This window comes from Dasypus novemcinctus, chromosome 27, assembly GCF_030445035.2.
Source record: "Dasypus novemcinctus isolate mDasNov1 chromosome 27, mDasNov1.1.hap2, whole genome shotgun sequence".
Taxonomy (NCBI): Eukaryota; Metazoa; Chordata; class Mammalia; order Cingulata; family Dasypodidae; genus Dasypus; species Dasypus novemcinctus.
This window is the reverse complement of record NC_080699.1, coordinates 3363857-3377803: the sequence shown is the minus strand read 5'-3', so window position 1 is coordinate 3377803 and position 13947 is coordinate 3363857.

The window sequence follows — 13947 nt, the reverse complement described above, 5'->3', positions numbered from 1 at the left end:
TTGATAACGTAGAAGTGAACCCTGAGTCTAATACAATCTAATACACCAGATGAACAGACCAGTTTACAAACACAGTATTTCTTCTTGGAATTCATCAATAATATCAAATTGCCACACATGGTATTCTAGATTTTCCACAACCTAGTTCGAAACAACCTTTCCATTCTTATATTCTGATATAAACTCTACCCTTTCCAAACCTGGCATTTGAAAAATACTCCCATAACCTTGTGAACTTCTTTGGACAGTTTCCTCAGCCTTCCCCACCTCTCTAACAACCAAAATTCCATTCATTATTTAAGGCATATCTTAAAATTCCTTTGGGAAATATTTTTATCCAACAAATTAATTCACCCTATCTTGTCTTTCCTTATCAGTTTCCATTAAGGAAGGGCATATTCCTTTTGCCTTGCATATACTTTTAATTCATGGGCCTGCTTCCATGTTCAACTATAAGCTCCTTGAAGGTAGAACCTGTATCCTCTTCCAGTTTTTTAATCTTCAGCCCCTTTCACAGTGCCTATTAAGGAGACACTCAGGAGGTATTTCTTAAATGTAACAACTGAATTTAACTCCAGAGATATTTACTTGGTGCATTCATTTGCTCAGCAGTTTTCTGAACAATAGAAATAAACCTAGGAATAAGTCAGAATTCCTGCTGTTAATGAGCTCCTAGCAAACTGAACTAATTTTGTGAGGTCAATAAAAAACCATTCACACATGTGCGATTCCTAGTATCTGAGATTATCCCATGATGCTGTACTTAAGAGCTGAGCCCACGAGGAGGGAAAGGAGTACACGCCTAACCTGATGTGTTCTTCAGTAGCAGTACCCAAAGACCCCCAGAGTGCTCACTCAATCTTAAATTGACCTAGATCTACGTTCCTGGAAGAATTGGGGCACTCATAGGGAATTTCAGTGCAAAACGCTTGCCAGAGCTGGTCAACCTTTTGTTCCAGAACAGATCACTCTGCCCATTTGCTGGTTTTCCTGCTTCTTTGGCAGAGTTACCCTCTGGTTTCTCATAGCTCCTGGTCCATAGCACCATAGTTTTCATTTAATCATTTGAAAAACATGGGAAAACAGAAAAAGTAATATGCCATGGCTTTTTATTTCAGTTTAAAGGAAATTTCAACGCATCCACCCTCACCACCACCACTACTCAGAAGTAAATCTATGTGTCAGTTTTTCCTAAACTTGTATTTTAAAAGTAAGGATTTAAATATGTATACCTTCTTCCATTAGCCTGAGAATTTTTAGAATATCCCTTTATCCACAAAAGCTAGCACAGTGCTTCATACATACACAGCATTTAACTATTATCTCTTCAGTATTTACTAAGTGCTTGGGACTGAGCTGAGTACTTTGTACACATCATTTTATCCACATAAAATACTGATATACAGATGCCTCTGTAATTCCTATATTTCACAAGCATTACTGAAGTTCAGGCAGATTAAGCAACTTGTATTACTACTTATGAGTGTGAATGCTGAATTTAAACCAATTCAATTACTCAATAAACCATGTGTTAAAACACTATACTATACTTTTTTCTTTTTTTTAGTAAATGAGTTTTTCAACTCCATATAAAGATAGTTTGAGGACTTAAAATTCTGTTTAGTTTAGTCATTCTGCCTTACCCATCCAAATGAATAGAGAAAATTAGTCTTGATAACTCAGTGAAAAATGAAAGAAAGCTGATTCTTAGAAGTCCTTGCTAATGGAGATAGGCTACTAAAAAAAGTAGATCACCTAAAAATTGTATCTTTTTGGTTTTGGTGTTAATCATATTACCTTTGTGTTGCAAGTTCCCCTTCCTAATTATATATTAGGCTAATGCTGAAACAAGTTCAGGCCCTGGAAAAAACTTTCTCTTGAGTCATTGATGACTGAAAAATAGCCCCTACCAAATATTCTAAAATTAAATATTTTCACTATGTCAACCTTCATGTGGGAAATCTGCATGTGGATAACTGAGATTCAGAACATAGCTACCAAAACTGAGAATATGCAATGTGAGCATTAATCAAATGTCACTCTCGCTGAGTCCAAGCAGCATATATGACCTTGACACATATTGCCACCTAATTATTTCTGGTCTCTGCTCTGCCAATTACTGGTAAATGCCCATGGGATACTAATGGGAACTCCCTTCTCTATGAACTGGGAGAATGAGAACTTTAGATGAGGTCAAACTTCCCCTTGTCACTAGTGTTTATCCTTCCATTACCTCTTTTTTTTTTTCCAGGTGAGTTAGGCCAGTAATTTATTCAGGTAGGAAGGGAGGAGAAATGGGAGAAAATAACAGAGCAGTGGTCCCAGGTAGAGAGGAAGGGACTGAAAAGTGATAAAGAGGGCTGATTTACAGACTACAATTCCCCATTATAGGTTATAAATGCCAGGTTTTACTTGCGTGGCCACATGGCAGAGGAAAAATGGAGAGAGCAGTGCACAGAGGACAGGAGCAGGTCCAGAGGTGAGAGAGCAGAGCATGTACTTTCAGACCTGTGCTTGGCTTTTAAAGTGTTAATTATTCCACCGCTTTGCTAACTGCAGGGGAGGGTTCCAGCTGTTTGCTGTTTTGATTGATCACCCCACCCATCAATCCCCCAGTGAGGACCCAATGATAAAGTCCTTGGGGAACATCTGGGGCTTTTCCTTGCTTCCAGAAGAAGTCTTTCTTGTAGATAGCAGGATCTTGGGGTGGGGGTCCTCCAGCAGCCATCTTGGGGTTACTGATGTCCATGTGGACTTCTTCCAGGCTCCAGATCCATCTATTGATTCCCTGTCTTACTAGCTGGGTTCATTCTCCCCTCAGAGAGTACATCTTTTTCTTAAAGTGGTGCTGACGGAAGATGATCTTTCTTCTGTAGCTCCTTCCTGCTGGTTATCTCTGGAGCAGCAGGAAAACCATGAGAGCAGAGAATCTCTGAGGTCCATTTCCAAGGCCAGCAACTGCAGGCTCCATGACACATTGTCTTAAATGAATATTTTACTTTTCTGTGTGCATGTTTTAGTTCTCCAATTAACCTGAAATTTCCCTTGAGTTCAGGGACCACATTTTATGTAGTTTTACTAAATATATGTTAAATGTTCAATAAGCATTTGCTGAAAGAATGAATGAATGAATGACACCACTCTACAACTACCGAAGCCAACATACTGCTAAAAGGTAAGTACAAAGGCTTATTTACCTCGGAGACGTCTGGTTTACCACTGAGTAATGTCAACACCAACCCTCCTAGCAGATGTCCCAGGATGCTAATCGTGCCTCCTGGTAACATCAGTGCTTCAATCCACACATTCTTTTCGCATGAATTTTCATTGTGTAGCTGGCTGTAGGGTATTTCTCTTTCTGTAGCTCTGGTTGTATTCCACATAACTTTTCTCTAGTTCCTGCACCTCCTGGGCTATGTGCAGATAACAGAGGTGGCAGATTTGGTTGACGTGTACCCAGTTACGCCCTCCCTTGACCCAAGGAAGGCTGGTTTGATGTTTTATTTACCTATTAATAGAGTTTCAAGCAAAAGGTGTTGTCAAAAGTAAAGACAGGGGCTTGGCCAGAAAATCTTTTTCTCCAGAATATTAGGTAGGACAAAAGGTAGGAATATTAGGAATATTAGGTAGGACAGAAGTCAGTGTGGCAGAGGGAGAAGGGTGGTGCCAAGAAACAAGGAATTTGCTTGAGGAAGATTAATTGACATAAACATAGGAATTTTCTCTTTGAAGGAATACCATGCTGCATATTTTGTTAAATATCTTCCAGTAATATGAACAAATCTAAATGTATGTTTTGTTTGGTTTGTGTGTGCATTTTAACTATTCAGTTCACCCAAATTTTCTTTTCTTAAATTGGAACAGCTCACCTCTTCCCTGGAGCACCATCTATGGCCAGGTGTGTTGAAGAGAAAAAAAAAAAAAAAAGCTAATTCCTGTTTAAGCTGGAGTGACTTTTCTGGATTATTGCCACTATTCACCCCCTTTCCCTTCCACAAGCAGGTGCACAGGTGCCTCCCCTGCGGTAGCAACCCCTAAGACAGAGGATCCAGGAGTGTGCTGGTGTCTTTTGGGATCTAAAAATTATTGACCCAAAAACACCTCCTTTTTTCTATCTACATGCAACCATTTATCTCCCATATTCCAAAAGGTAATAACAAAGTGACAAATGTATGTGTGCACACTAATTACTAATTGTAGGATTTGTTTTACTCCACTTGTCAATCCTCAACTCGTCTTTTGCATCTTCAGTCATTAAGGGAATATACACAATTTTATAAACTGGATTTTAGTTCACTAAAAATAAAGACATGATATGAAAATGAGAAATATAACTAAAGTATTTTTAACCCTACAAAAGTATTCACTATAGGATTTCTTCATTATATTACAAATACTGAATTTCTACAAGTTTGTATAAAACATGACTTTTTAGGAACACATGAAAGTATAACGTGCACGGCAAAGTATGTTTGAAGTTATGATGCAATATTTGAATTACCAGAAAGCAACATCAGGATATGTAATATTTTCTTGAGCCTTATTCTGACTTATTTGAGATCCTGATAATGTCATCCAATATTCTTGGCTGAAAAATCATAGATCACTCATTCATTCATTAATTCAGCCATTTCCTGAAGCAAAATTGAGCCCTTACTAAAACGGCATTGATGTTTCAATCATCATGCAGCCCAGGCAAAAGATATTGACCAGGATAACTTCCACAAGCAACAAAAGCAAACAAACAGCACAAACACACGCGGGCACCCACAAGAAAAATATCCTACTAGACATCAGGCAACAGCAGTGTGGGCTCTGCAGCCAGGAGACCTGCCCATGGGTGACCTTCTTGAGTCATACTCTAAGTCTCAGTTCCTTCACCTTTAAATTTGAAATTTTCATAACATCTACTTCAGCGTATTGTCTTGAGTGTTAAACGTGCTAGTGCATGTACATTATTTAATGAATTGCCTGGCACTATTTGTTAAATATGCACATTTTTTTTCTCAAAAATCCTTAACTCTATGTTAAGTGATTATTATTACTACTTTATCAGTATTAATACTATTATTTTGACTAATCTTAAATAATTCAAGTTCCTCTTACTTCTTTGGCAGGTTTAGCCTTCTCACTCTCAGTCATTAGCCTTCCCAACTCAATGATCAGCATTTTCAGTTAAGTAATTCTTCAAGCAATAAGCGGAGCCATTTATCAAAACTCACCAAAGATTTTTTCTCATGTACAAGCAGCAGCCATCCTGGGATATTCTCTGTCCCATTGAACTGTGCACTCAGGCAGTGACACAGAAATCAGTACAGCAGGAGCTAATGATCTGGTTCCATTAACAATTGCTCATTTGGGTGGTAAGTGAACTGAGACGAAGAGAAAATGCAATTTTGCCTGCCAATACAGTAAAAAATGGTGCCATTAGGGTTCTATAGAGATTATAATCGATGATACTTTTTATTGGCTCAATTGAACTACATTGTAGCCAATTAAATCCTAGTTTTGATGACATGGAGTAAAATGAAAGAGTCGAGTATATTTCATGGCTTGTAAATTAGTTCATGTACACCAGCTCTAGCATTAATGTCTTTTTAACGGCAGGAAGTCAACTTGTATACCTTGTACACCTGTAAAAGGATTTTCTCCTTAACCAACAATATCTCTTCATTAAAAAAAAAACATTTAAAAGTTTGGTCATCTTCAAAGAAAACAAGTGGTTATCCTTCTGCCTATTCCTGAGCAAAGACTGCTCTTGTTCCTTTCTTCAAATACATGAATTTTGTAGAAATTGTAGGAATTTTGTTCTCTATGGAAATTTGCAACTTTGAGGTTTAATATCTAATGATTGTACTTCGGGTGAATTATTCAGAACTTTAAAATTGTTACAACCCTTGGTTATGCAGAAAGTTATATTATCAAACATGCATGCAGTATTTTGTCTGATATTGTGATTTGGATATAATTGTATCAAAATACAAATTCTCTTCACAAGAGTCATTATGAAACTCTGGTGTGAGCATATAGCATAAAAAGCTTTGGACTAAGTTGAGCTTCCCAAATATTTGGGCTTTGCCTGAAAATCACTGTGTTTTCCAATCCAACTGCAAATTTGCTTCTGTAAGATAGACACTTGAATTCCATAAACCTAGTTAATTTGACATGACCCAAGCTTATATAACATCACAAAGGTTTCATAGCATGACAAGAGACATGCATTACTTAATTATTCAGTTAGATAAATTTCCTATCTCAAACCTGAAAAGAAAACCTAATTTAAAAAATGTATTTATTCTTTGAAACATTATTAAAGCATTTAGATTGTGATAGACACTGTGCTAAAAGCTAGTATTACAAAGATGAATAGGACACAATAATTTCCTTTGAGATTTTCATTGTCTTATATGTATATATAAATTTTTATATGTATGAATTTTTAAACGTTTTATGTTGAAATGCCTTGAAACTTACAGGACAGTTTCAAAACTAATTCCAAACCCATGCAGACAACTCCTGTATATGCCTACACCCCCAGATACACAGAGATGCATCAGTTTTAACATTTTGACATATTTACTGTATCTCTCTCTCTCTCTCTCTCTCTGAATCTATAATTGATAAATTTGGGGACTTTTCAGCCATTATTTCTTTGCATATTCTGCCTGCCCCTTTCTCTCTCTTCTCCTGCTGAGACTCCCATGTGCCTGTATGGGCAAGCTTGCTGTTATCCCAACAGTTTCCTCAGACTCTGTTCACACTTCTTCAATCTTTCCTCCTCCTTCTCTTCAGTCTGAATGAGTTCAGTTGTCCTATCTTCAAGTTCTCTGGTGCTTTCTTCTGTCAGCTCCAAACTGCTGCTGAATAAAATTAGGGAATTTTAAATTTCTGTTACCATGGCTCCTTTTCATAATTTTCACCTCTCTATTAATATTCTCTTTGTGTTCATTATTTTCCTGATTTCCTTCAATTATTTGTATTTTCCTTTAGCTCTTTGAGCATATTAGGACCACTTTTACAAAAGTCTTTGCAATGTCCCAAGTCTGGTCCTCCTCACTGATGGATTCTAATGCTTTAATCTCCTTCACTGGGCCAAGCTTCCTCAATTATTTTATAATGTATTTGAACATTTGGTTAATACATAGGTATTTTGATGTTTTAATATGTTGTGGCTGGAATTGAGACTCTGAGGTATGTTTTCTTTAAACTTGTATAGAACTAATATAATGACAGTGCTTTCCTTGAATGCTAGGTGTGAACAAAAAAAAAAAAAAAAAAAACAAGGAAGGAAATAAAATACCTTCCCCAGTCTATGCAGATTGATTTTTCCAAGTGTTCTCCTTCAGGGCTTAGCCATACAATAAGTTTAAAGAATAGCTCCAGGCCAAAGCATAGGGGCCTCCCTGATCCTCTCTGAACAAGCATTTTGTCTTGGGCATGCAAGGGTGACCTTGGTAATTTTGCTGTATACAAGGTTTGGAAAGTCCCTTCTTCTCTAGGAAATTGTTTTCTCACAGTGTTGGCACCTGTATGCCTAACAGTCAGCAATCCCTTGTCCCAGGCAACATGACTGCTGTCCAGGAGCATTCTACAGGAGCACTCGGTGAGCTGTGGTCTCCAGGCAGGCAAGGTCCAGGACAGTGAGTTTCTCAGGCCACCACAAGACAGATTTTAGCAGACGTACATGTTCCCAATATGTGCAAGAGGATTATTCTGCTCCCTCTGGAACCTTGGCCAGGGATCTTCACTGGAAGCACAGTTTTCTCCACACCTGAGCCTGTGGTGGGTGGTGGAGGGGCCAGCCTGATCCTAGCTTATACCCTTGATCTTGATTCAGTGTTGATCATGTTATTGCAGTGGATTAACTGTTTTCTGGAACTGTGAGAAAAATAGTTCAGCCAGTTCTTCCTGGTTGTTCAAAACTCCTGTAGGGGGATGAAGCTCTAAAGTGTCCCACTATACTGTCTTGATGTGTGGGGAATATAGATAAAACACTTTTGGCCTTAATTGAGTGGATATTGCTGAAGGGGAATAGAGAGTGGTCCTATTTGGCAGGTGGTGAATCAAACCCACTTAGATAAGTGTGAAAGTTAAATAACTTTTATGGATAATATAGCAGTTTGATATCATTTATTAATTCTTAAAAGAAGGATTATGCTTGTAAATTGGTCTATTCCTCTGTGTATCATCTCCTTTGATTCTATTAGTTTCAGCTGAGATGATTTTGATTAAATTATGTTAAGATTAGGGCTTTGATTTGACCATATCAGCAGGGTGTAACTCAGTTTAAGTCCCCCTTCATTGGTGGATTATATAAATGGACACTTACTCAAGAAGACACACAGAAGAAGATGCACAAGAAGAGAGGAAGAGCTCCATAGATGGCAGAAGAGAGAATTTTGTCATCACACAGAAAAGCAGAAAACTTTGATCCTGTGGACTTTGGAAAAAAGACAAGCTCTATGCCAGCCTATAGCTGAAAGAGAGAGAAACTGAACCCTCACAGAGATCAGCAATTATCTTGCTTCAATGCATGACAGCTGACTTTGGTGAGAAACCAACTTTGTGTTGGACTCTTTAGGGCCCTGTAACTGTAAGATTTTACCCAAAAAAAATGCCCTTTATAAAAGCCAACAGATTTCTGGTACTTTGCATCAGCACCCCTTTGGCTGATTAATACAGATAATGGACTAATTTCTTCAATTTGGAAAGAAAATGCCAATTTTTTTTATCAAAACTCTAGTACGGGTGATGTCATTAACATGGTGACATAAGACATTACCTGAGAAAACCTAAACAGAGAGTCAGTGAATAAAAGGAGGAAGCCCACTTGCTCAGCACTCTGAAGGAATGTAGAGGCTGGAGAAGGACTCCACAAATTCTGAATCAAAGAAAGAGAAAAATATCAGATAGAAAACTTCTGCCCTGGACCCTCCAGTCCATTCCCTCTCTGTCACTAAGTGCTACACAGCTTGAAAGTTGCTCAGATGGTGGAAAGAGTCTCTCCCACTTCCCACCAGGGACAGACAATAAAGTTGACAGCAGTGAGTTAGAACCCAATGTGTTTCCAGGCACAGGGATCCAAGAGTACAGAGACCCAGAGTGGAACATGAGCCACTGAGGAATGCTGCATACAAAAGGCCCACAGATTGGGGGAGGGGGGAGCGGGAGAGACCATGGTAAAACTGCAGCAGGGGAGTAATGGATTCATTGAATCCAGTTTCTATTGGCTGAATCAACTAAATACAAAATGGATTTTTTTTGGAGTGGTCCACTTATCTGGATTGACCTCATCTGAATCTCAGAATAAGGAAGAAACCAAAAAAATAAAGGTGTGTGAAGGGTTAAACTGAACTGCTGCAAGACAGGAGGGTTGCAGAACTGAAAAGAGTAAGGAAAACATGGCACTGTGTAAGGGAGAGATTTTTTTCAAAAATCATAGGAACTGGGGAAACCTTTCTGCACAAACACAAGCAGAACAGATCAAGATTCCCAGAGAAGGAAGAGAAGAAAGGAAGTTTTCTCCTGGAGGTGAAACAATTATGCAAGATTCAGATGAAGTAGAGCTAAGAAAATCTGAGCAACTAAACACAGGCTAATCTGAAGGTCTAGAATAAGTTGGACCAATTATCAAAGAAGATTTGACACAAAGTCAATCAACAATAAAACCCTAGACAAGAGAAAGAAACTACCTTTCAGCATTATCTTATCAAAATAATCGGATGGTTATATATTGGCAAAAAATTAAGAGTCACACTAAGAAACAGGAAGCTGCAGATCAATCAAGGAAGCAAATAAAAATTCAGAGGAGACACAGAATGTGGAATAATGAATCAAATAAGTTCAAACAATTCTCCTAAATCAAGTCAAGGAAATAAGGAAAATATGCATAAAGAGATAAATGATATTAAAAGATAATGTGTGAGCACAAAGCAGAAATTGAAAATATAAAGATAAACATAACAGAAATTATGGGGATGAAAGGCACAATAGCAGCGATTAAAAATACACAAGAGGTATATGAGAGCAGATTTGAACAGGAAGAAGAAACAATCAGTGAACTAGAAGACAGGGTGAATGAAATCATTCACCTAGAAGAACAGATAGAGGAAAAAATGGAAGAAGAAAAAAAAAGACTAGTGACCCAGAAAGTTGAGTGACCACATGAAGCATACAAAGATGTATAATGAGAGTCTCAGAAGGAGAAGAGAAGGGGAAAAGGGCAGAAAGAATATTTGAAGAATAGTGGCCAAAATTCCCCAACTCTTATGAAAGAGATAAACACATATGTCCAAGAAGCACAATGTACTCCAAGCAGAATAAATCTAAGTAGACCTATTCCAAGACACATACTAATCATAATGTCAAATTCCAAAGATAGAGAATTTTGAAAGAAGCAAGAGAAAAGTGATTTGTCATATACAGGTAATCCTCAGTGAGACTAAGTGCAAATTTCTTATTAGAAAAGATGGGGGTAAGAAGGCAGTGGTACGATAAACTTAAGGTACTAAAAGAGAATAAAATTCTAGTACAAAATATTTTTCCAGCAAAAGTGACCTTCATAAATGAGTAGTTTAAAATATTCAGAAAAACTGAAACTGAGGGAGTTCTTCAACAAGAGACCTGCCTTACAAGAATTACTAAAGGGAGTTCTGCAGGTTGAAAGGAAAAGTTAGAGAAGTGGCTTAGAGTAGTGTCAAGAGCTGAACATCATCTGTACAGGCAAATAAATGGGTAAAAGCAAAACCCAACAGTACCATATCCTCAATATTCATCCCAGCACTTGAATTATTATAAGAATTGGAATTCAACTGAGCAATAAAAAGGCATATTTCCTGAAAATGTTCATGCATACCATAAAGTAATAAAGTGGGTTCCTGAAAATGATCATGCATACTATAAAATAATAAAGTAGTGAGAAAACCCACAAATAATGAGGGGAAACAGAGGGATGTGAGGGGAAAGAACATGTATGTATTTGAAGGTAAGTTGGTATCTTTTCAAATTAGTAGGTTATAGATGTAAGTCATATAATAAAATCACCATGGTAACCACAGAGAAGATGCAAAAACAGAAATGAATAGGGTATCAGTCAGATGCATTACAAAGTATCAATTATCCAGAAAAGGATGTTGCAATAAAAGAAAAGAGAGAGAAAAATATATATATGATTTTAAAACCAAAGGACAAAATGGCTAAAGTAAGTACTGCTTTTAAGATAATAACACTGAAAATCAATGGATTAAACTTTCCAATTAAAAATCAAAGATTGGCAGAATATATTACAAAAAGCATGGTCCAGCTATATGTTGTTTATAAGGACTCACCTTACATCCTAAGACACAATAGGTTGAAAGAGAAAGGTTGGAAAAAGATATTGTTTGCAAATAGTAACCAAAAAAGAGATGTGGTAGCTATAGTAAAATCAAACAAAAGAGACTTTAAGTCAAAAGATGTTATAAGAGACAATGAAAGACACTATATATTAATAAGTGGGACAATTCACTAAGAAATAAAAATCATCAATATTTATTCACCTAAATATCATGCCCACAGCTGAGGCAAACACTGGCAAATCTCAAGGGAGAAACTGACACCTTCAAATTAATAATTGGAGAATTCAATAGCTTATTTTGATAAATAGATAGAAAATTTAGACAGGAGATAAATAAGGAAACAGAGAATGTGAATAATATGTTAAATGAATTAGGATTTATCTAAGTTTAGATAAAGATTATTACCAAGAGTCAACTTGCAATACATTTGGAAAAAGACCTTGACCAAAAGGGGAAATAGTAAATACAATTGAGTTTTTATGGCTAAGAGACTTCAAAGCAAGTCAGGAGGTCATTCCAGAGGTTACGCTTATGCTCACCTTAGGAGGATCTCACTGATGTGCAGTAAACAGTGCCTCAAGCAGGGGTGCTCCTGAGGGTTCTAGAGACACCTGGACACTATAGGCAGTGCAGACAACCCCAGGAATTCAGCACCCTGTCCGCAGGCCTTATATTGGATATTTGATAATCTATCCCCCAAGTGTATTGGAGTTGGACTCACTTATAATTTTCCTACACAAGGTTCTTATGCCCCTTTCATTTGAACTTATAGTTAGCACTATACCCATTAAGTATGTGTCACACAGACTTAAATCTTCCAACTGTTAACTTGCCAGTTAAGACCTGAATCTCAGCAGAGTTTCAGCCAATACTTACCTTCCAATTCATTGGACTCACCCAGGATGACTAACAAAAGTATGATGACGGACATCGCCCATCCCAAAAAACAGAGAGTCTACAGCTGCAGCAAGACAGTCCTACCCATCTACCCCAAGGGATCTAAGCCCCCTCTCAATTGGAAATAGAGTGGGCATCACCATCCCAAAATTCTCTAGATTTAGGAATAAAGAAGCCCAAGGGGGTATTGCAACTATGGATGAAGGTAGACTTAGCATTATTCTAGTAATGGAAAAACTAATAACATTGATGTAAAGGCAGAGGTCACCAAAGGATCTGAAGGGAGGGAGAGGGAATAGGTGTAACATGGGGCATTTTGGGGACATTGGCATTGTCCTGCATGACGTTGCAATGACAGAGACAGGCCATTATACATTTTTTCAAAACCTATAAATTGTGCAGTGTGAAGTGTAAACCATAATGTAAACTATAGACCGTAATTTCTAGAAATACTTCAAATTGTGTTTATCAATTGTAACAAATTGTAACAAATAATGAAAGATGTCAATAGGGAAAAGTGTGGGATGGGAAGAGTGTGGGGTATTTGGGAATCCCCTATTATTTCAATGTAACTCTAATGTAATCTAACGCTTCTTTAAAAAAATAATAATGGTTGAAATATTAAACAAAAAAAATTAATGAAAAATTACCAAGAAAACTAACTGAGTTTAAAAAACAATAACAATCTTATTAAACAATCAAGGATCAGAGAAGAAATTAAAATCAGTAAAGATTTTGAGACAAGTGATAATGGGAACACAACATATCAAAACCTGTGGGATGCAGTGAAGGCAATATAGCCATAAACGCTTAAACTGAAAAAGAAGAGAGAACTAAAATAAAAGACGTAACTGCATAGAAGAGCTAGTAAAAGAACAGCAAACTAATCCCAAAGTAAGCAGTAGGAAAGAAATAACAAATGTTAGATGAGAAATTCAGAACAAAAAATAATAAAATTTACAATACCAAAAGTTCATTTTTTGAAAATATCAATAAAATTGACAAACACCTAGCTAGACTTACAAAGAATAAAAGAAAATGCTGATAAAGAAATTAGAAATGAGAGGAGAACATTACCACAGAAATAAATAGGATCATAAGAGAACTGTATGCCAACAAATTAGGCAACCTAGATGACATGGGAAAAAAATCCTTAAAACACAGGAATGACCTAAACAAACTCTAGAGGAAATAGAATATCTCAATAGACCAATTACAGGTAATATTGAATCAATCATCACAAACCTCCCGACAAAGAAAATCTTAGTACTAGATGGTTTCAGAGGTAAATTTGACCAATCAATTCATGAATTAATTCCAATCCTTTTCAAACTCTTTGAAAGACTTGAATAGAAGGGAACACTAACTCATTCAATGAGGACAACATCACCTTAATACCAAAGAGAGACAAAGAAAGTACAAGAAAAGAAAATTACAGGACAATTCCTATTATGAACATAGATGCAAAAATCCTCAACAAAATACAAGCAAAATGAATCCAACAGCACATTAAAAGAATTATAAACATTGGTTGAGTGAGCTTTATCCCAGGTAGGCAAGAATGGTTCAACAAAAGAAAATCAATTAATGTAATACACCACATTAAAAAGAAAGAAAGGGAAAAAAAACACTACATGATCATCACAATTAATACAGACAAGGTATTTGAAAAAATCCAGCATCCTTTCTTGATAAAAACATAGAAAATTAGGAA